Source organism: Tamandua tetradactyla, chromosome 3 (genome assembly GCF_023851605.1).
Source record: "Tamandua tetradactyla isolate mTamTet1 chromosome 3, mTamTet1.pri, whole genome shotgun sequence".
Lineage (NCBI taxonomy): Eukaryota > Metazoa > Chordata > Mammalia > Pilosa > Myrmecophagidae > Tamandua > Tamandua tetradactyla.
Genome location: NC_135329.1, coordinates 67,152,224 through 67,176,079, shown reverse-complemented (window position 1 = coordinate 67,176,079; position 23,856 = coordinate 67,152,224). Strand labels below are relative to the sequence as shown.

General features: G+C 41.5%; 1 long non-coding RNA gene across 2 annotated transcripts in view; it reads right to left on the bottom strand.

Moving 5' to 3' along the window:
* Nucleotides 1-2,993: 2,993 nt before the first annotated feature.
* Nucleotides 2,994-23,856, bottom strand: part of LOC143676126 (uncharacterized) — a 47,649-nt gene continuing 26,786 nt past the window's right edge. The window contains exons 6-7 of one of the 2 annotated variants that reach the window (XR_013171846.1): nucleotides 13,714-13,793; nucleotides 2,994-3,611 (exon numbers count right to left, since the gene is read on the bottom strand). This is a non-coding gene — a long non-coding RNA (uncharacterized LOC143676126). The remainder of the gene's footprint in view (nucleotides 3,612-13,713; nucleotides 13,794-23,856) is intronic. The other variant, XR_013171848.1, reaches the window with a different exon arrangement.

Here is a 23,856-nt window from a genome sequence, read left to right as displayed (position 1 = left end):
CGACGATTCTGATGGAGGGTCTGGACGAACTCCACAGGAGAGGCTCACCAGCCAAAGCAGGAATAGAGCCTGTCTCTTCTGAATTCTCCTTAAAAGGCTTCCAGTGATTAGACTGAGCATCACTCATTGCAGAAGACACACCCCTTGGCTGATTACAAATGGAATCAGCTGTGGATGTAGCAGATGTGATCATGATTTAATTCTATAAAATATCCTGACAGCAACAGACAGGCCAGCACTTGCCCAACCAGACAAACAGGCACCACCACCTGGCCAAGGCAGCACGTGACCCTGACCGGGACAGCATGTGTAAGGGAGGTCCAGAAGCCCCTGGGAGACAAAAGGGGAAGGTTCAAAACATTGAGCCACAACATCTGGCCAGTAGGGAGGACAGATGTGAGGTGAATTACCATACTGGGTCAGAGTATCACAACCTGGGCACTACTGAATTTGGGGCTGGGTAATTCTCTCTTGGGGAGGGAGGCTGTCCTGTGCCTTGGAGAACATTCAGCAGCATCCTTGGCTTCTGTTCACGACCCACTCCCACACCCCCAAGTTGTCACAGAGTATGTTCAAACACCCCCAAATATGTCCTGGCTGGGCAAAGTCACAATCCATTGAGATCCATTGGGTTACATGAAAAGTAATAGAAGGCAGTAGAGGAATGCATTCTATTAGAAGTCTAGGTGTTGCATCTAATTATTTTTGAGTGAAATATTTGTAAATTTTATGTCATTGAGTCCATGAAGTACATTTTTTTTGGTGCTTTCCAAATATCAGAATTTTAAAATTTCACAAAGTTTGTTACAAATTACATAGACTTTTATTTGAATTGACCCTTTTTAACCATTGAATTTAAAATTCTTCTGACTGTAGATGATGTCTATATGAGCATCTTCCTAAAGGGACCCTACCTCTGTTAACCCCCCATGTGTTAGCTCCAGAAGATGCTTGTTACATGTTGTAGGAGATGATCCTGAAACACCTACTTGCCAGGTAGGTGATGAGATCATAAGAACCATCTGTTCATTTATGTAGCAGCTATTGTTGGGTAGCTGCGAAGGGAACCTGTCTTAGGTGCTGGAGAAACAATACTTAAATAGAAAAAGCTGGTGGTCCCTGCCCCCGTGAGCTTTGGAGTCCAGTAAACAAGTGCAGAAGCAGGAAAAGGGTCTTTAGTTGCTGGACATTTGAAGGCTGCTGCCTTCTATCTCAGCGGGTGGGAAACCGGTTCTACTGGTGTTGGTGGTGTTTCTGAGACACCTTCATGGTGATATGGGCGTATGCCTCAGGTCAGGTTAAGAAATGCCCAGGCTGCAAACTCCTCACACAGCCCCCAGTTTCGTTTCATTTCTTCTGTGCCTTTCAGGAAAGAGAAGGAGAGAATGGTGAATTCCCATTGACAGGACTAGTGATAGACTCTCTAGATTGGAGATGGAAGAATTTGCCTTAAGCAGGAAGCCCAGAGACACCTTAGCACAGTATCTGGGCTGTGCAATGGTGGCTCAGAGGCAGAATTTTCACCTGCCATGCTGGAGACCCGGGGTTGATTCCCAGAGCCTACCCATGCGAATAAAAAAAAAAATCCTGCACCGACAGGAGAGGCTTGTATACAGAATGGACTATGAATCCTTCATTCTGAAGATCATTTCTGCAACTGAACACCTTAGAAACGTTCTTTCCAGTTTTGTAGCTCTGCCAACTCTCGTACCTGCAAGCGGAAAAAAAAAATTCCACCCCATCAGTGAATGCGAGGCCATGGTCTGACATTCTGTGCATATTTTGCTCTCAGTTATGAAAGCTGCTTTCCTGATTGCAGGTGGCATGCTAAGGTTTTATTTTCAATCTCAATTTACGGTTTTTGTCTTTTCTTTGGAAACTTTTTGCAAGAACCGACAGATCAGATTTTTCTATAAAACTGTGATTTTTGTTGCTTTGCCTTTTTTGCAATGGGTAGCCCATCTAGAAAAGGTCTGATTAACACTCTATCCCATGGGACTGTAGATGGATTTTGGTAGAAATATCTAACTTGTTTGACAGTGGCTATGATAAGGATAATGAATAAAAATGAAAATATTCCTGTAATACTAGCATGCATTAGTTCAATGCCATTATTATTTTGTTCTGGGTGTAGAAAGGGGTTTGAAGGAAAATTAAGGTATAAAATGCATGGACAGGGTAGGCCACGGTGGCTCAGCAGGTAGAGTTCTCTCCCACCATGCCGGAGACCCAGGTGCATTTCCTGCTGCCTGCCCATGCAAAAAAAAAAAAAAAAAGTGTATGGACACAATGTTCAGCCCACCGAATTTCCATTAAAATATTCACACAATTTACTAAGCACTTGGTGAATCCACAGTGAAATTGTGTTTGCTAGCCAAGAGGTCTGTTGTATCACCAAAAGTAAATATTACTTAAAGGAGAAATGTCAGGGTGATCTCTTAGGATTTCCAGTAATTAGCAGGAAATATTTAATGAATATTTTATAATTTGATGTATTATTGAACCACAACTCAAGGGCATTCCTACATCTGCAGTATCCTCACTGGCATTGAGTTTTCAAAGGTCTGAGCATGAGGCATGGCTTCCAGGCTCACTCCAATTTTTATTCCATCAGAATTTTGTCTCAGCCTACTGTGGCACGGTTGCTGAAAAAGCCTTAAAGCCTTCCAGATGCAGTTTCATCACTGAAACAGGACTTCATAAAAGCAGATGGAGACAAACCACCAGGCTTTGGTGACGAGCACTCTGGGGGATGACAGCTGCTGTCTGCTTGGTGGCAGCGTACTGATGTGGGCTATGATTTCAGAGGGGCTTAAAATCAAATCTTCTGATGCTCTTGAACCCTATTTCTTCATTCATGTGTTTGTTCATTCATTTGTGCATTTCCCTTTCCCCAGCCCCTGTTTTCTTTTCTGCAGAGTAGCGAGGATGACATCATATCACAGATCATTATAAAGGTATACATGTTAAATGCATAGAATCCCTGGCACATAATCAGTACATCTTTAATGTCAAGATTAGAACAGGATGGCAGTGAGGCGATGCTTCACAGGGTCAGGAGCCTTTGCTGTGAGTGCGGGGAGTGAGATCTGGTATAAGATGGGAACAAGAAATACTTGCTAAGCGAAAGAATAGCCTGACACCCAATGGCCACGAAATGCCCAGAAATACAAATCACATTACTTTTTAATTCTCTTTAAACTGCAAAGATAAAGTACTGAGAAAGTATGGGACATCCGTCTAGGCCAGTAACAAAGCAGTGAACTTCCAGGAAGGTCAAGTGAGCTCAATTCATGGAGCCACAGCCCTGGCAATACCTGCTGATCCCAGGAGACCTGGGTGCCCAGCTTATGGTCATAGATACAGGAAGATCAGAGACATATTTTTGGACCCACACAGGAAGAGAAATGACTCTTGAGACCAGTGCACGCTGATACCCAGTAAGAAGTAGACATTCAAGCAGCAGTGATCTGGAAGCATGCCCTCTCCCCAGAGGCAGGTGGTGACAGGGTTCACCCACGCTAGCCCTGGCTCCTGGTGAAAAGGAATCAAAGAGTGTTCTCTGAAGACTCGGGCACACAAGCCAGCTCTGGATTATGAGTTCGCATTATCTACATAAAAACAAACAAAAAATGACTTTAATTTAAACTGGTGTATTTATTTACCTGCTAGAAGGAAACACATTTTCTAAGTCATCCTTAATCAAGACCTCATAGATTTACCAAAGGAAGGCATCAAATCATGTGCTCAAAATAAAACTCAAAGAAATCATCAAGAAAAATCAGTAGCAACAGCAAACCATGGTATTTTTAAAATCATTAATAAGAATATTTAATATAAACTGCATTTAGAATAGCTTGTCAAATTGTCTTTTAAAAAAGCAGCCTATGCATTTTACAAAAATTATACCCAAATCATAAAGATAGAACGAGATTGAAAAGCATGGAAAAATACATTGTAGCACAAATTTTCATAAAAGGAAAACTAGTTCACTAGGAAACAAATTCAGGGTGGAAGTAATAGGACACTAAATATTGATAAAGCTTATGTAAAAAAGTGAGGATACAAAAATTGGATTTACAAATACATAAAACTAAAATTAACAAAATTATGTTGAAAAATTTATGAATATAATGGAAAAAATTTAATCCAGCCTTATGAGTAATTGAAAGACCAATCAAAAATAAAATTGGAAAAATAGATTTAAAGAATACAATATTTGCAAGTTTGAACTGATGAACATAGAATCCTAAATCCAACAGTTGCCAGATACCCATATCTTTCAAGCAAATATGAAAATTTTACATCAATTAATTATGTGGCAAATCATAAAAATTTTCAACACGATAAAATGCTAGCATCATAATGAAACATATTCTCTGATTGCAATAGAAATTAAAAATCAATAACATCAACTTTGCTTTTAAACAAACATACATTTAGAATTCACTAAGAAATAAATCAAGTATCAAAAATTAAATCATAATGGAAATAAAAAAATGCTTAGAGGCCAACAATAACAGAAATGCTACATATCAAAATTAGTAGGAGACAACTAAAAATAGTTACAAGTAAATATTTGCTCTTAAATGCTTGTATTAAGTTAAAAAAGAAAAAAGGAACAGACTGAAAATCACTAAATTACTAAACCCAATATCCAAGCAGTTAGACTAAAACAAGCACATAGAAGAAGACAGAAGAGTAAAGAGGTTCATGAAATAAGAATGGATCAACAATGCCACACATTTGATCTTGTAAATATCAATAAAAGTGAGATAAAAGAGAGCTTTTAAAGATAAAAGTGAGAACTAAAGAGCTCCAGGCACAGGCACGTCCTATTTCATGCAACAGGGAGTGGGTACTGTGTGCCAGTCAGTAAATAGGGTCAGGAATTGTGGCTGTCCCATATTTAAAAGAAACAGATGAGAAAAATGAATGCCAAATTCATTTTACCCCCAGATCAGCTTCATATGGAATAAAAACTTAGATGTGGGTGGTAAAACTTTAAACTTCATGGCACAGGCAGTAGCAGACATTCGATTATGGAGTACAGGTTTTGTTTAAAAACGGTAAAAAGCACAAAAAATAAAGAGCAAACTGATGAATTGTACTATACTAAAATTAAGAACTATGCATGTGGATACCAAGCATAAAATACAGTACTTCCAAAATGTAAGCAAAAAGATAAGCTGAAAACTGGGAGAAGGAAGATACTCACTTTAAAATAACCAGCAAGTGGTTAGTATGCAGAACCCATAAGGTGCTAACTATTAATTAGGACAAAAGAACCCTGCATGGCAGACTTTTCTCTGAAGAGATTAATGACCATTTGAAAAAGATGCCCAATCTCAGTAGTAATAAAATAATATAAATTAAAACTATAACGAGATAAAATTATGCATTTATCCGTTTGGGAATAAGTAAAGTACTGATAAGTCCGTGGATTTTAAGAAAGACATCTACATTGCTGCTTTGAATATAAATTGGTATAACCATTTTATTTGGGGGGGTGTCACCTAGCTTAATAAGTTATGGCATTGTGTAGGATACACACATCTTATAAAGAAAAAATTTAATTCTAGACATGTACATTTGTGATTCTTACTTGCATGCACCGGAAGACAAAAAGGAAAATGTTGGTAACAACAGTATTCATGAACCCAAAAAATCAGAAATAACCCAAATGCTAACATGTCAATTAACAGCAAATAGGTTTTTTAAATGAAGCCTATTCCTACAGGGGAATTGTAAATAGTGAAAATTTCAACCATAGCTACATGTATCATTTGAATAAATTCCTTATAAGACACAGATAATAAATGCAGTATGATACCACATAATCAAAGTTTCAAAAGAAGACTCTGTAATCTACACATATACTAAAACTCTTTCTGTGTGTAGGCTTGTATGAATGAATGTGTGTATAAACTATAAATGAATGCAGTGGTGTAATAATTACAAGATTGATAAGGATGGTTATTGTCAAGGGGACAAGGAGAGTTAATGTTATCTTGAATATTTCATTTTTTAGGTTGCTAGTGTCTCCAGTATAGGTTCATATTTTCATAAACCCATCCATTTATAATAGTTGTCTATAACGGTTCTTATTAAAATTTCTAGTAGACACATTAGAAAACTAAAAAGAAAAAGGTTCAATCACTTCAATAATATATCCGAATTTACCATTTTAGCATATACTCAATACTTTAGAATATTAGTAAAGTGTTTTGCCTTTTTTCCTGCTAAGCTTCAGAGAGCAGGTTTTCTCTTACACGTGCAGCACGTCAGCAGCCACAGTCCAACTGCTGAACCCCGCAGGGGGCTGGAGGCTACTGAATTTAATGGTGCTGATCCAACTCCTGGCCAGATCCCCCCAGCCTCGCCCACCGTCAGGCTCTCCTGGGCTCCCCAGGCTCCATGACACCCACCTTCCAATCCTGGGAACGCACAAAGGTTTTCAGATGTGCTGTTCTCTCGTGTAGCATGCCGTTCCCTACACCTGTCTCCTGAAGACCTGCTGTCCTTCACTCGGCAATCTACATCAGAGAGGTGATGTCCTTTATCTGACCGAAAAGTAGGAGTCCTACTTATACCTTTCTCATTGCACCTGGCAAGGTTCTTCAAAAGTGTGTGTGCAGCAAATTTCATGACTACTCTTTATTTGAATAATGTCTGGCTGCCCCCTATTCTGGGGCATTTTGAATATGTCTGTCATTCCCCCAGTGCCTAACATGGCCTAATACCTGAAGTAAGCGCTCAGTGTGTATTCTGTGAATGAACAGATTTTACACCCCATCACTTTAAATGACATAAAAAGTGTACTTGGTAATGATAAACTACATGTGTTCAATTTATACAAGCACTTACAGTCAATAACGCTTTTCTTTTTTTTTTTTTTGTATATGTAGTCCTAAAATTCAGACACTGTCTTCCTTACCCATGTTCTGAATTACTTAAACCCCAGTCTGACTGGCTTCATTCTTACCTCTAAATATCAGGTTAGATCAGCTTACAATCTAGGCCCCTTTTTTCTTTTTCTTTTTCTTTTTTTTTATTAATTAAAAAAAAATTAACTAACACAACATTTAGAAATCATTCCATTCTACATATGCAATCAGTAATTCTTAATATCATCACATAGATGTATGATCATCATTTCTTAGTACATTTGCATCGATTTAGGAAAAGAACCAGCAAAACAACAGAAAAAGATATAAAATGTTAATATAGAGAAAAAAATAAAAGTAATAATAATAGTAAAAAAAAAAACCCTATAGCTCAGATGCAGCTTCATTCAGTGTTTTAACATGATTACTTTACAATTAGGTATTATTGTGCTGTCCATTTTTGAGTTTTTGTATCTAGTCCTGTTGCACAGTCTGTATCCCTTCAGCTCCAATTACCCATTATCTTACCCTGTTTCTAACTCCTGATGGAATAAAGCTTTTCTTTAACCCAACCTGAGACTGTTCAGTCTTTCCATCAACCCATTTTACAGATGAGAAAACTCAGTACCAAAGAACATAAATGAGCGATCTTAGGTTACACGCATTTAGGAAACCATAGGCCCAGGGCTAAAACCACGTTCTGAGACTGAGTTCAGCGACATTTCTGCTACTTCTTTGTGAGTTACAGTTTCCTTGCTTTTGAAAAATGCCTAACGCAGGGATTCATCTGGAAGCTACACGAACTGGAGACTATTGCATTTTCTGATGTGTGTCTTCCGAGTCAGAACTCTGAATTCTGCAATCTCGGAAGGAGGTGGCCCTGGTGAACCTGTGCGTTTGGAGGAGTGAGCTGACGTCACCTGGCACAGGTGCAGTCCTGCTGGCACTGGACACGTTCTGCAATGGGTGCTGAGGATGTTACTTTATAGCTTATGCAGTTAAACAAAGGATGGGTTTGTTTGCACTTCAAAGGATGGGTTTGGCTGAAAATAAACTCTGCCTCCAGCTCTAGTCCTGAGGTACATTTGCTGCTTAGCTGGACTTCCTGGCCCTCTGTGGCCTGGTGAACACTGGCCATCTGGTCAGCTCACTGCAGGTCACTGGGCCCTTGTAGATGGCATGAAAGAAATCCCCCATCTATGCTACGCCCTTGCCTCGGAGACTTTACATTTCCAATCTTTTTGTTTTGAATGTCTCTGCCTTAGATCTATCCATATTCCTGAACTGTGTTTAAATAAATTAAACATGCTGTGATATGAAAGGGCCTCTGTTCCCTGGAGTTTCATTCCTTCATGGATACATGGTATTGCTCCATTAGCATGAAGCTCCCTAGTAGAAAGTGGCTGGAGCATTTGTCACCCCAGGAAGTAGCCCTGGAAGGATGCAAGGACAATTTCTCAGTAAAAAAAAAACAACCAGCCAAGCTGCCATGCCTGGGACGACCCCACTCAGCCTAGTTCTCCTCTCTGTATCTCACACGTGTCCCCTGTGCTTCTCAGACCATTGCCCTCCATTTTTCATTGTCAGCCTGCGCATAAGTCATTGAAGCTACAATGTACAACGTCAGATATTGATGTTAGCTCATTTTGCAGGTATCCATAATATGCATCTCCATCTAATTTGTAAACTCTTTGATGGTTGCCTTATTCCTTTTTTGTAATTCTTTCCCCCTCGCCACAGTGGTTAGCTGGGATCGCCTTGCACAAAGCACAGGTTCAGTAACTGTGCCTGATGTTGAAAGTATGCAAAGCATAAATAACACTTCAGCACCTGTCTTGTTTGCTGGGTAACCTTCCATTCATTATTAGAATCGCATTCTGGCATTGCATTAAAATTTATTTCTATTTTTTATCGTTCTGTCTTATGGAATAGTTTAAACATGTTTTTTAAAGGGACAAAATGACATATGAACCCGTAAGCATGCACTCACTTTTGACAATTATGATCCCAGGACAAATCTTGTTGCTACCACACCTCCACTTATTGATTCTTTTCTATAACAATTTGAAACTGAGTATGTGAATTTTATCATCTCACTTTAAAATGGACTTCAATAGGTACCACTGAAATATAAGAACTCCCTCCAAAAAAGCAAAAAAACAACAACCCAATCACATCACCATTATCATACCTAACATTTTTAACAACACATTCTTAATTCCATAAAATAACTAGTGTTTCTTTTTTCAATTAATTTTAGCCATTCTTCTAGATGTGTAGCCATACTTCACTGTTTATTTTTCAATTTTTAAAATATACTTCATTATTTGAAATAGCTTTAGGTTTACAGAAAATTTGTGAAGAAAATACAGAATTCTCATACATCCCATACCGAGATTTGCCTATTGGTAACATCTATTTTATTATGATATATTTGTTAAAATTATGCAACAAATATTGCTATATTATTATTCACTGAAGCCCTTACTCTGTTCAGATTTTCTTTCTTTGTATCTAATGTCCTTTTTTTGCTCCAGGATTCCAGCCAAATTAATACAGCACATCTGGTCATCCTGTCTCCTGAGCCTCCTCTTGGCTGTGGATTATTCTAAGAACTTCCTTGTTTATGATGAGGTTGGTAGATTTGAGGATTACTGGTCAGTACTTTGCAGAATGTCTTTCTTTTGGGATTTGCCGGGTGATTTTCTCTTGATGAGATTGCAATTTGGATTTGGGTGAGGAAGGCTGCAAAAGTAAAATACAGATCTCATCATATCATTTCCAGGGTGCGTGTTCACCATACGATGCCGCTGATAGTGCTGACCTCGATCAAAAGAGAGGCAGTGCTTGTAAGGTTCTCTGCTGAAGGTCAGTCTTTATTCCCCCCTTTAAAAACTGTATTCTTTGGAAGGAAGTCACTATATGCACCCACGCTCAAAGAATGCGGGCTATGCCTCATCTCCACGAGGGCAAGGGATCTGCATGCATTATTTGGAATTCTTCTAAATGAGATGCTTGTCTCTTTCCTCATTTATTATTTCAATCCTTTATTAATGAGTGTGTATTTCATAGTTTGGGTTATATGCAACACCAGTGCATTTATTTTGCTCAGATTGTTTCAGCTGGGGTCCTTGGGAGTTCTTTACTTGGCTCCTGGGTCCCTCGGCATACCTAATCACTGTGGGTCTTTGGTTTTATTCAGCATTTCCTTAATTTCTCATATTCCAAGATGCTCCAGATTCACCTTGCACATTTCCTGCTTCAGTCTAGAAATAGAAACTCCTCCAAGAAGCTTGATTCTTTTTATTGGAGAAATAGAGACAGACCAGGGCACTAGGTGTGCTCATTGCTGCTGGGGTGTTGTTGTTCCAAAGCCCTCTCTGCTGGCAGAACCAGGAAACTTGTGTATACTGACCATGCACATGCATGTATCTATGACAGAGCCAGGGAGCCTGAGTATACTAACTGTGTATACCCATGCATCCGTGATAGAGCCAGGGAACCTGAGTATACTAACTGTGCACATCCATGCATCCATGACAGAGCCAGGGAACCTACGAGTATACTAACTGTGCACATCCATGCATCCGTGACAGAGCCAGGTACCCTGTGTATACTGTGTATGTATCTATGACAGAGCCAGGAAAACTGGGTGTTTGCTAACCCATGTACAAGCATGCATCTATGGCAGAACCAAGAAACCTGTGTAAACCAATTGTGTGCATCATGCGTCTGTGACAAGCCAAGAATGCAGTGTGTATACTAACCATGTACATGCATGCATCTATGACAGAGCCAGGAAACCTGTGCATTTACTAGCCCATGTATATGCATGCACATACCTCTATAAATATTTCTAGATATAACCCTCTGTGTCTGCATTATGCTGAACATGAGTCATCTGATATCTCCAACTTGAATCCATAGCAATGCAGAAGAGTCTAGCCTCCTCTCCTTTCTTATCAGTAAACACCCCCCAACAGAGAGGAACTCGGATCCTCTCTCTGCCATACATTTAATTAACTGTTCACTTTCTGTGTAAATGTATGGGGCTCTATCAGAATTGTTAGCCCAAAACTCCAGGGAAAATAACCTTATCAACTACAGAACAGTGTTCATGCATGGTTTCTTTTGCCTTTAGTCCTACAGACCCCAATTTCTCCAGAGTAAATGAAGTCAGAACCTTTTATTTCTAATGCCTTCAGTGAGGTTGTATTACAGCTAAGTTTTCTCATATTCTGCATTTTAACGCTGGTATCCCATCAGCTTCCCAAATGATCTTTTTAACTTACATACATTAAAATTCACTCTTGCTGCAAGAAAATTCTATGCATTTTAAGAAATACATTGTGATATGCATCCACTAATACAGTGTCTTACTGAAAAGTGTTACTTTCCTAAAAGTTCCTGTGTCGTTCCTGTGATTTTAATTTACATGTCCTTAATATTTATCAGTGTTGACCATCTCATGTGCTTCTTTGCCATCTGAATCTTTGCTTTGGTGAAATATATCCGGTGTTCCTATTGGATTGTCTGTCTTTTTACTGTTGAATTTTAAGAACTCCTTATATTTAGGGTACTAACAGTGTCTTTGTTGGGTATGTGGTTTGTGACTATTTTCTCCCACTCTATGCTTACCTTTCATCCGCTTAACAGGGTTTTGCAGAGGAAATGGATTATTATTATTATTATTTTAATAAATTCCAGGTTTTCCATTTTTCCTTTTATGGACCATGGTTTGGTGTCAATCTAAATAAGCGCTTCACCTTAGATCCTGGAGATTTTCCATTTCCTTCCTCTAAGCTTTCCACAGCTTTACACTTTACATTTAGGTCTTGACCCACTTTGTGGTGCTTTTGTCTAAGGTGTGAGTCTTCTATCAAAGGTCCGTTTGGTTTTCTTCCCCCCTCCCCCCCTCCCATCCTCTCCTCTTCTCTCCTCTCCTCCTCCTTCCCCCCACAGGTCAATAACTGTGCTGGATGTAGAAAGTATGCAGAGGAAGGTCAACCACTGAGGCTAGAAGCCTAGATCTATACATAAGGCTTTAGCACCTTGCCTTGTTTTTTTGAGAAACTTCTGTTCCTTTCTAGGAAACTCTTCAGGTATTATATATGAAAATATAGATTATTGCTAAATGCCTTTAATGTCATTTTCTTACTTATTACCCTGACTAGAACTTCTAGCACCATTCTGAATAAGAGTGGTGAAAGCAACTATTCTTGTCTTTTTCCCAATCTTTGGGGGAAAAGCAGTCAGTTTTTTGCCATTAAGTATAATGCTAGCTGTAATGTTTTTTTCATAGGGACCTCATGATCAAGTTGTGGGAGTTCTCTTTTATTTCTGTTTTCCTGAGTTTTTGTCACGAATAAGTGTTGACTATTTCAATGTATTTTCTGCATTTATTGATGCAATAATTCTTCTTCCTTAGCCTATTAAAATGATCTCTACATCAGTAGACTTTTGAATTCTGAGCCAGTCTGGCATACTTGGAATAACGACCACACAATCTTGGTATGCAATTGTTTCCCCACTTGGCTTCTGTTGAAACCAGAGGGGTTGGGGGATCCTAGTTACTGCTGGAAAGAGACAGGGGTCCTGGCGCCCTGGGGGTGGTGGCTTCATCACTGCCGGGCAGTGGTCAACACCGTGCCTCTCTGGCCGCACTTGAGAAGAAGGGTGGGACCTTTGGGCGTGGTGAGTGGGAGCCCACCCTCTGGGATCTCCACAGGCATTGCATGTGGGGTGCAGGGGAGGGCAGTCAACACTGACCAGCAGGCTTTTGGCGGTGGGGGGGTTCCTGTCTGTACTCACTGCTGTTTCCATGTCCTCAACCTCTTCATCTCCAGTTAAATAGAAGCTGAGAAAGCAACCTCATTGCCTCTCCTCAACTCCTGGCACCTCTATTCAGTCTGGTTTCTTCTTCTCTGCACCTTTCTGCATCTTCTTATGTTTGTTTTAAACACACACAGGTTTATAGCTGTAGTTAGTGAGACTACAATAGAAGTAGAAGTATCCCAGTTCTACTTCCCCAGAAGTAGGAGTCTTCCAGTTATCACTTGTTTTCCATACAAGCGTTCTTGGCTGTTCCATCACCCTGCCTTTCAGTGACATAATGATTCCGGTCTTGCTGCTATCCCTAGACCTTGGAAGGGTACAGCAGTATTATACTGTTTTGTAGTCACTGGGCTATTTGCCCATTACTTCTTCATCAATAAGACTAGCTTTCCAGTACTTAACTGCTCTGAATTGGAGTGGTAGAATATAGAGATGGTAGATCCAAAAATGTGTCTACTTGGTGCTATCACAAATAAATACCTAAGGCGTTATCACAAGAGAACCGGCCATGATGTTCCGACGTAGAATTATGCTTTTTTTTAATAATAGAGGGAGTCCTGAGAATGTACATTCTTTCAGCTACTTTCTTTCAAATATAATATGGCTCTTACCCCAAATGTGACATCCCAGCCCCAGGAAAGTAATTAACTTTGCTACAGACCCATACTCTACACAAATTCCTCCTTTACCCTTCACTATTTCATATTTATAAAAATCCACTGAAGACAAATAGATTTTACTTCCCTCGTACAGCAAATCAGGAAGCAAAGACAAATAAATTAAGCAGTTGTATTTATAGTTCGACCACTAGTAATTTGAAAATCCTGGTCCAGCACCAAGTCTTTCTTGGCTCAGTTTCTTTCATTCAAACCCTGTCTGCGTTCCCCGAGTCTATCCAATGAGGAACCGCAGTATTCCGTCCCTCCATCCGACCAGAAACAGGTCTGATCTGGAGAAGATCATAAGCCTTTAGAAGACAGCATCGCTTTACCTTCAAGCTCATCATCCGTTTGGATTTCCAATGGGACCTGCAGCAGTGGCACACTCTTTACAAACCGGGGCTCTGAAAAACTTGAGAAATTAGCAAAATGTAAACATTGGGGCCCAATTATCACATTTAATAATGACATAAGCCAGATTAGAGGACATAATTTGTGGATTTTATTTTATTCAGCTAGATGACCAATACCAAAACCCAGAAAGAGCCAGCCAGGTCCCTAGTAAAGATAAGGCTAGCCTTCAGAAGACCTTCATGAAAAGGCACCTGTCCAGGTAAGTCTTGCAGCCTGATAAATCAAAGGAGGGCATATGCTCTAAGGAGGAGGAAAAATGGGATTCTGAGTTGACCATGCCCAGCTTTAGTTCCCTAATTTAACAATCATATTCTCCTCTGTCAGTAAAGAGATGTGGAAACTAGAATGGGAAAGTGGCATCTCCTTTCCCAACTGTGTCCACACTCTCTCATCACAGACTGCTCCTCTCTCCAGCCTCATCCCCGCACCCCTCAAGCCTGTTCAGCAGCTGACCTCAGGTAGGTGGTCCAGGTTCTGCTCATGCAGCCTTCCCAAGCCTTCCCTTTTCCCTAAGAATGAAATAATTCATCTCCTCCCTGGGACCCCTGTGGCATGCCATGGTGATAATGGAAATAACACAGATATATGGTATCATGTGAAGTAGATCACCCTGAGTTTCCATCTTACCATCTCACTTGCTAGGCTAAGAACTGTGTAAGAGTGGACATTCTCTCTTTAGTTCTTGTGCACAGTATAGGGGCTGGCACAGAATAAATGCTTGAAATCATTTGCTGAGTTAATGAGTAAAAGAAAGGAAAAAGAGAGGAAGGAGAGAGGGAGAAAAAATACCGAGGCTTAATTATCATCTTCTGATTTCATCCTAAATTGAGCACTCAGTTTTCTCAGCAGGGAAGACAGATTTTCATGGAATCATTACCATTTTTCTCCAGTTACACCCTCTGCAATCATCTGTATGTAGACGAGAGTAGGGCTTTGAACCTGCAGGGATGCTTTACAATTCTGTAGACCCCTTCAGAAGTTAAGATTCGAAAAGTAGAAAGAGCAACAGGGTTTGATGTCCAGAAGTTTACGATAAAATCTCCTCTGAGTCTCCAACTAGCTATTAGAGTCTTGGGCATTCTAGGTAACCTCCTTGAGGTTTCTTTTCAGTACCTACAAAACTTGGATAGTATTTTGCCTGCAGGCTTGATGTGAGAATTAAATGAGTTTGAGATGTGCCTGCAGCACCTAGCATGCTCCTTGGCACACAACCACTGCTTAGAACATTTATTTCCCCCAGCAACTGATGCTTTCTCACGAGTATACCTTCTATCAAAGCTCCTTCCACACCCACCAGGGCCTCTAATGTTCGAGTCATCCTTGCTGCACAGGTGCTAGGTGGTAGGTCCCTGACGAGGTTGGAGCAGGGCTTCACAGAAGCCCCTGCCCCCTCAGGGATATATTCTCCCAGCTCTGGACTTGCACCCTGCACCAAAAGCAGAGATATAGTGAAATACTGAATGCAACTTTTTTTTCCGCTTTCCTCTAATGTGACTTATTCCTCAGTACTGATGGAATGGTGGTTTTCTTCTCCTTACGTCATTATTTCTTCTTAGGAGACAAGTTCAATGCTAACAGGAAAATAAAGTTCTATTTATGTGCTGCAGATGGGGCAGCCTGTTGGAAGTGGTGATGGCAAGGGTAGCCCTCGATCTAGGCAGGGCAAAAAAGCAGCACACTTGGAAAGCACTCACAAGGAGAGGTACACACACACATGGAAAGGTGTGTGCACTCAGGAAGTGCTCACAGGAAGACGCATACACACATGGAAATATCCATTATCTGGAGAAGTTCTCACAGGGAGGGGAGACACACACTTGTGTGTGGATATATGCGTCAACTCAGGAAGCTTTCAGTGGGAGAGGCACACAGATATACACATGTGGAAAAGCAGTGCACTTGGGAAACTATCACAGGGAGAGGCACACACATGTGTGGAAACGCACATGTATACAGGAACCTCACACAGGGAGATGGACACGTGTGTGTCGAAATGTGCATGCATTTGGGAAGCTCTCACAGGGAGAAGTACATGCAACAAGTGGAAATACACATGCACTGGGAAGTTCTCATGGAGAGAAGCACATACACAGATGGAAATGCGTGTGCACTAAGAAAACTCTCAGAGGGAGATGCACCCACGTGTGTGCCCTCGAGAAACTCCCAAAGGAAGAGATACACACAAGTGAGAGATACTCTCCCTTTGAGAGCTTCCTGACTGCATGCATATTTTCATGCACATGCATATGCCTCCTTCTGTGAGAACTTTCCAGTGCATGCACATGCACTGCTTTTCCCTGTGAGAGCTTCCTGAGTGCTTGCACATTTCCACGTGTGTGTGTGCCTCTATCTGTGAGGGTTTTCTAAGTGCACACACATGTGCATGGAAATGTGTGTGCACTCAGAAAGCCCTCACAAGGAGAGGCACACACATGTGGAAATGTGTAAGCACTCAAGAAGCTTTCACAGGGAGAGGCATACATGCATGTGGAAATTTTTAGGGTAACTTTCCAGAAGCCTACAACCACCAGATAAGCCCCGAAATGCAGAGGGGCCAGCCTCTCCAAAACTTCAGCTAGTTCCATACCCCCCATCCCATATTACTGATGGTCCCTTATGGCATGATAAAGGTAGAATGGCCATAGCCTAAGTACCCCTAAAGAGTGAGAGAAAGATAAAAGGTGGAGTTATACAAATAAAGTCAGCTTTAACAAATGAGTATGAAGACTGAATCAGTATAGTGATGTTTCTTTTAGTCTCCAGTACCTTAGAGCAGCTAGAAATAAAACCTAAAATTGTGGCATTGTAACCCATAGAAATTCTGAAGTCTGCTCTGCAACTATTTGTTGCACTTACTTTGAAATTTCTTGGGTTTTTTTTGTATATGTGTTATTTTTAATGAAGAACAAAAGAAAAAAGAAGAGAAAGAAGAGTATGATAGAGAAGATAGGATTTAACAAAGGAATATGACTGCTGAATCATTATATCGATATTTCTTTTGGTCTCCAGTGTTTTGGAGCAGCTAGAAAAAAAATGAAAAATCTTGGAACTATAACCCATACCAAACTTTAAAAATTGTTGTATAACTACTTGTTAAAATGCACTTGGAAATTTATTGCATATTTTGTATATGTTATTTTTCACAATAAAAGAAAAAAATAGTGTGGAGAATATTGAGGAAATCAGAGCAGTGAGGTCTAGAAAGTCCAGAAAGAGAGCAAAAATTACCCTTTTGAAAAAATAACATAAAATTCCTAATTTATGACCAAGTTAAATATCTCCATAAGAAACATAATCTCAAAAGAAAATACATGTGAAAAAGGCCTTCTGAACTATTTTGCCGAAGACCCAAACCATAAACGCAAACATTAATACATTTTAAACAACCTTCTATTATCCATCAAAAGATGCCACAACTGAAATTGAAAGATAATGAACTGAGATAAAATGTGGGGCATTCCTGGCAGTAGAAGAGTCAATACTCTCAAGAGTTAAAGCACTTTAATGCAATTCTATGAAAAAGATAACAACTTCATGGAAAAAGAGGCAAAGGATGTGTACAGGAAAAAGTGTAAGAGTTCCAAATATACAATACATGAGATAAAATGTTCAATCTCAATAAAAAGATTGGCAAAGCTGAAAAAACTTACTGCTGTGGTTGGAATACCATTGGCTTTTCCATATGATACCTTGTGTCAAAAACCATACATTTGGGTCCATAAAGTCCACTGTCAGGCACCTGTCTAGTAACAGCACAAAATAACATGTATTTTCGGTGTTGCTTATAAATGCAAAATTTGGAAAGAATCCAAACTCTCCAACAATGCAACTTCATTTAAACGGTGGTGCATTGACACCACAGGATTTTGCCCAGCCCTCTAAAAGGAAAAGGCTCGGGCAGACGCCACAATATGGAAAACTCGTGTTTACAGGACAGCAGCGAGCTACCTCTGGGGAGGCAGGATCTTCTTGGGGTAGGATGGCCATACCCCCAAAAAGAGTGAGAGGGGGCCTTCACTGCTGAGAGCAACTGACCCATGGCAAGGAACAGTGAGAGCAACCAAGAGACCGAGATGCATAAAAAAGCCAGTGGCTAAGAGCTGGGGTCTGTCAACCCCCAATATGAGCTTGGCAGCAGGGTCTTCCCCAAACCTGCAGAAGACAACCCAGCCCTCTGATGCCTTATAAGACCTTAAGCAGCAAACTCCAGTGAGCCCTCTTGGACTTTGGACCCACAGAATTATGAAATAATAAATGGATGTTGCCCAAAGTCACTAAGTTTGCGGTAATTGGTTCACAGCAATATGTTTTATATTAAGTAAAAAAATAAGCAGGTGACAAAACAGCATATCCTCTGTGATTCTTTTTTTTTGTTTATTTACATATTCATGTATTTATAAATTTGCACAGAAAACCAGATGAGGTATATACATAATAATACTAACAGTGGGTTTGGGGTTGATGAGTTGAATTAAATTGAAAAATTTAACCACTAGACATCTGGAAAATCTAATGATCTTTTCTTTTCATGGGCTAAAGTGCATGAAATAAACTTGGTCACCCTTCAAGATTTTTTCTATGCCATCTCTTCCAAGAAACCTTTCCACACCCACAAATACACACAGCACACATACAATGCATGTGCACATGTACACGCACATACACACATGCACACATAATCTACACAGCTAGAATCAAGCTGTCCTTGCTCCTTGCTCACAGGACAGCCTAGCTCTACTTTGGGATTAGGCCAATGCACGCTGGAACCCTGAGTTTGCTAATTTAACCGCTTCTCCTGACTTCAGCACCTCAGCCCTGCAGTGAGAATGAGAAACTTCCTGGGTGGTCACTGTGAGGAGGCAGGGAAGTGGCACTGCCGCTGGTGAACAGCAGAGAGCCTGCACGCCAGGTTCTCTGATGCCAGCTCTTCCCACATTTGTCAGCTGAGCTGTTACATTAGCTTCCCCGTGGTTTCTGTAACTACGTATTAATACTTCCAGGCGCCCAGCACAGTCCCTAACACCTTCCTGGTGCTTAGCCATTTCTGGCTCAATTAATGCATGAATAAGTAAAATCAATTTGGCAAAATGGAATGTTCTTCTGGCATCAAGGCAGGCTGCAGTTACAGAGACTGCCACAGGATGTCAGTACCAAGAGGGAAGAGCAGCACTTCAGGAAACTTCTGGACCCTTAGCCCCTTTCCACTCCCTGGGCTCCAGCGATAACATGCAATCGCAAGACTGTAAAGGCAGAAATAAGCTGCCAGGAGTTTGCACACTCTTTCTTAGTTCACTGTGGATCAATGCCTTCAAAACGCCTCGATTTACAGAGAAATCAATCCTGCTGAGCCTGTGGCCCAAACTAAATGCAGACCTGTGAGACTTCATGTGGGGACAATCCTATGTGCACAGTCTTTTGCCTATCCTTGCCTTAAATCTGCATCTCTGGGTCTGGGTGGAGAGGACACCTGATAAAGAAAGCACACAAAGGGAGGTGTGATGGTGGCTCAGTGGCAGAATTCTCACCTGCCATGCCAGAGACCTGGGCTGGATTCCTGTTGTTTGTGCCAAACAAACAAACAAACAAAACATGCAGAGTCAAATTCTGATTCCTCTACTTAACCATATGTGTAAGTTTCTCAACCTTTCTGAGCTTCGTTTTGTCATATGAAACTAAAAATGAGAAGAATATATAAAGATAACAGATACAATGCTGTAACCACAGAGACTTCAACAAAACAGCCTCTCCAAAGGTCAGATCCCAGAGTGTTCTGGAATCAGAAGGAAAGATTTTCTCTGCAATTCTGGAAGAAGCCAGGCACTGAGCCCACGTCTGTTTGACCTGAGGCACTCCTTCTCTGACAGGCCCACGAGCTTTCGGAATAAGACTTGTTTTGATGTGACCCCCACAGAAACGTCCCCTTTCAATAACAGCTTCTGTTGAGCAGAAGGATTGCTCCTCACCAGCCTCAAAAAAAAAGGGTTTTAGATGTCATTTTCTCCCTGGTTTCCTGTGGTCTCCATATAAACTCCAAGCAAAGCGTTCTGGGTTCATAAAAATGTCTGCAGTTCATTTCTCATCTGCCTTAATGATGTTTTCTAGTGCTTGGCATTGGCATCTTTTCTCCAGGGAAAATGTTGTGAGATTAGCTTTCCCCTTCCCCAAAATGGCCAGTGCCAACAGCCCAGGAGCAGGATCCAGAGCTGATTTTTCTCTTCCCACGAAGAGACATACCCTCTTAGATGCGGGAAATAGACTCCACTTCCAGTGACCCCAGGCAGTGCGGTCTTTTTGGGAAGGGACCCCCGCTCAAGGACCCTCTGCAAAGGGTGATCACACTGCCATTCCCAGGCCTGCAGGGGGTGTGGATTGAAGGAACGGAAGAAAATAACATTATTTAGCACCCCTAATGTGTAAGAGGCTCTATGATTTACATGTCATAGATGAGAAGATCTTATTTTGGAAAGAAGCAAGTTATTTAGTTCCAAATATGTACTTGCTGCACTCATTCAGTCCACTTAGAGACTGTTCTAGTTTGCTAGGTGCTGGAATGTGATATACCAGAAACAAAACAGCTTTTAAAGGGGGGAATTTATTAAGTTGCAAGTTTACAGTTCTAAGTCTGTGAAAATGTCCCAATTAAAGCAAGTCTATAAAAATGTCCAAATTAAGGCACCAACAAGAGGTTACCTTCACTCAAGAAAGACCAATGGAGTTCAAGTTTCCTCTCTCAGCTGGAAAGGCACATGGCGAACATGGTGTCATCTGCTAGCTTTCTCTCCAGGCTTCTTGTTTCATGAAGCTCCCCTGGGAGTGTTTCCTTCTTCATCTCCAAATGTCTGTGGCTGCTGCATGGGCTCCCGTGGTTCTCATGGCACTGAAGCATTTTCCAACATGATTCCTTCTTAAAGGATTCCAGTAAACTAATCAAGACCCACTGGGAATGGGTGGAGTCACACCTCCCTCTAATCAAAAGTTAATACCCACAATTGGGCATGTCACATCTCCGTGGATATAATCTAATCAAGTTTCCAACCTGCAGTGAGAACGGGGATTAAAGAAACTGCTGCCTCCGCAAGGTGGATCAGGAATAAAACATGGCTTTTCTAGGGCACACAATCCTTTCAAACCAGCAGAGACCAACAGGAGGAAAACACCGCAAGCACAAATAGCAGCAGAGGCACCCATCAGCCCGGGATCATCGGTTGGGGGAGTGTGTGGTGGACATAGCAAGCAAAGCGCCCAGAAGAGTCAGGGTAAGTGTAGGTCAGTTCTTGGCAGCCCCCTGTGGGAGCAGAACTTTTCCCTCCCTCGCCATCTTCCCTGAGCACTTCCTCTGTGTGGGACCTCTGCGTGGCTAGCTCCAGCTTGTAGTAGCTGTAGGAATGGCTTTTTTCTGGGTTCTGAGGAGGCCAGTGTGAACAACCACCGATTCCTGCCTTCCAGAGGCTCACAATGTCATGAGAATAAAAATGCATGAACAATGAGTTGTGCCAAAAAGGATGCATTGAGTCCATTAACATTTAGAGTCATTATTATAAAGGCAGTTCTTGAACCAATGCCCCTGAGCAATGCAAGGTGTTATTAAGAGAGTGGAGTATGGGAACCCTGCATTCTATATGTGATTGCTCTGTAAACCCATAACTTCTCTAATAAAGAAAAGCAATCAAAATGATGAGGATTTAGAGAAAACTGAGACCAACGTGGCGCAGGGCAGGGAGCTTTACCCACTCACTGGCTGAGGTTTCTCTGGCCAACAGAGCTTTCCCTCCGAGTCACCATTGGCTAAAGAAGCCACGGCTGCCCCCTTTTGGGGTCATCTTTGGTTTTATGCAACAGAAAAGTGCTTCTGATATTTTTGATTTTGCATTTGAACTTCAGTGGTTGCAAGACTACTCTCCAGGGATCAAAAACAACCGCTCTTAAAGACGGCTTCCTCCATCTAGACCTTCAGATTCCTAGCCCCTAAAAACGGGGTAAAAATCCACTATTGAGGATTTCTTTTTTTGTTATTCTCATTTTGGGGAGAGGGGACTATGGAGACGGTCTTTGTAAGCTGTCCAGTGCATGGGGGGGAAAGCACTGTAAGCACAAGGAGGCTGGTGGCTCAAGCATTCTCTCCCTCCCACCCCTGCAACGCTATCTGATACAGATGTGTTGTGATCTAAATAACCCTGCAAGTAATGAACCTACACCCTACAGTTCAGCCTCTTCTCAGCAGCAGCTATCTTCCTTCCTCCATAGCAATCAGCTGTCGGCTTCCTTGCCCCGCCTTCTGTGTTGCGAATGATGCTTATTTCTCCTTTCTGTCCTTGAACCCTCTTTTCCCATCTGCCAGGAATCGCTTTCAGCAACTCTAACATGAGGAGGTGAGGGTAAAAAACCTTCTCCTGCAGGTGGAGAGATGAGACTTCTTATTCCCCAGTATCATTTTTTTCAGAATTCCTCCTTTTCTCCACCCCTCCCCCCTCCCAATTATGCTACATCTGGGTGCCTAAATCCTGCTCACAGCTGTGCCGATGCCTTCTCCACTCTTCCCATCTGCCTGTTTGTTTTTCTTGGTTTTGGTTTTCAGTCTGCTATTTTGTATAAGCAAAATTATCCTTTCATGTCTTACCCATTTGGGTTGTTTCCTCTGGATATTATGAACGGTAGCATCTGTGGTGCTTGTCTCCTAATTGCATTTCTAGCCTCCTGATAGGCGGGGTGAGCAGGCATTTGGGGTAGCCGTGTGGAGGTTTCTGCGCCCTGCATGCTGGGCTCCTCAGAGCTTCCAAAGCTTCCTGACGTGGCTCTTTGAGCCCAACTTACTAAGACACTGCAGAACGCTGTGCCGTAGAGGGGAGATGAAGACAGATTGAGAAAAAGCTCCTGGGCACGCTTTATTTCTGATAAATGAGTCATTGGGAATCTAAGGAGCTGGCATCTCTCAGTCTCCTGCTCTGCTGACATTTCAGTGAGGGCAGATCTTCAGGCTCACGGGAGCGGGGAGAACAAAGACCACGGGACTGAGACTCAAGTAACCTGGGTTTGAGACCCAATACAGATACTAACTTCTGGGTGTTCTTCACCCTACTTTTCCAGTCAGTTAAATCAGTAGCTGGAATAGACAGCTGGTATGTGAGCACGATTGGCTCAATCAATTGAGTAGTCACTGGGCCATTATCTTAGGAGTCAGAAAAACTATTGAATACAATTGAATATGGCCCCTGCACTAAAGAATTCAGTCCAATAATGGGGGAGACAAATGAGTGCGCAGATCATCTTATGTATTAGCATAAAATCATGAAAAGTCCTCTGCACAGGGGTCAACAAGCCTTCTGCATAAGGAGCAAAATCAATCTTTTAAACTGTGCCCCTCAGGTGCTTTAACGCAACCACGCGGCTCTGCCATGTTATCATAAAAGCAGTCGGTAGACAAGAAGCAAACAAATGGGCATGGCTGTGTTCCAATAAAACTTCATTTACAAAAGCAGGTAGTGGGCGAGTTTTGACTCACAGGCTGTAGTTTGCTCACCACTGATCTATTCACAAAAGAAGCTCATGGAAGTTCATCCCTGGTAGCTTCTTGTGTATCTTATAGGAAGGCGATGTCTATGGCATGGCCTCAAGATATAGCCCCTGCTCCCTCCCGGTATGGCTTGAATGCCTCTCTCTGCCTCCTCACTCTTTCCCAGGAGCCGTGGAGGGTCTCTTGAACCCCACGTCCTCCCTCTTGCAATGCACGGCTTCTCACACTGTGCTCATTGTCCACGTGTCTCTTTCTTCACCTGGTGAAGGTCTTTTCATCCTTACGAGAGCAGCTACTGCACCAGCCCTCAAAGGAGCTTCCCGGATCCTCCAAACTTGGTCCCCTCCTAAGCATTCCTGGTCTCCCAGAACCTTCTGGGACCTTCACAGGCCCTATCACAGTTGTAATTCATCATTTTATCTTATGATTGCATCCTGTATTCTATCTCTATCCCTCCTTATAACATGTAAGCTCCAAGAGATGAGTGCCCCCATATATCTTGTTTTGCTTTTTACAGTTGTACTTTTAGCATTGACAACAGATCTTAAAA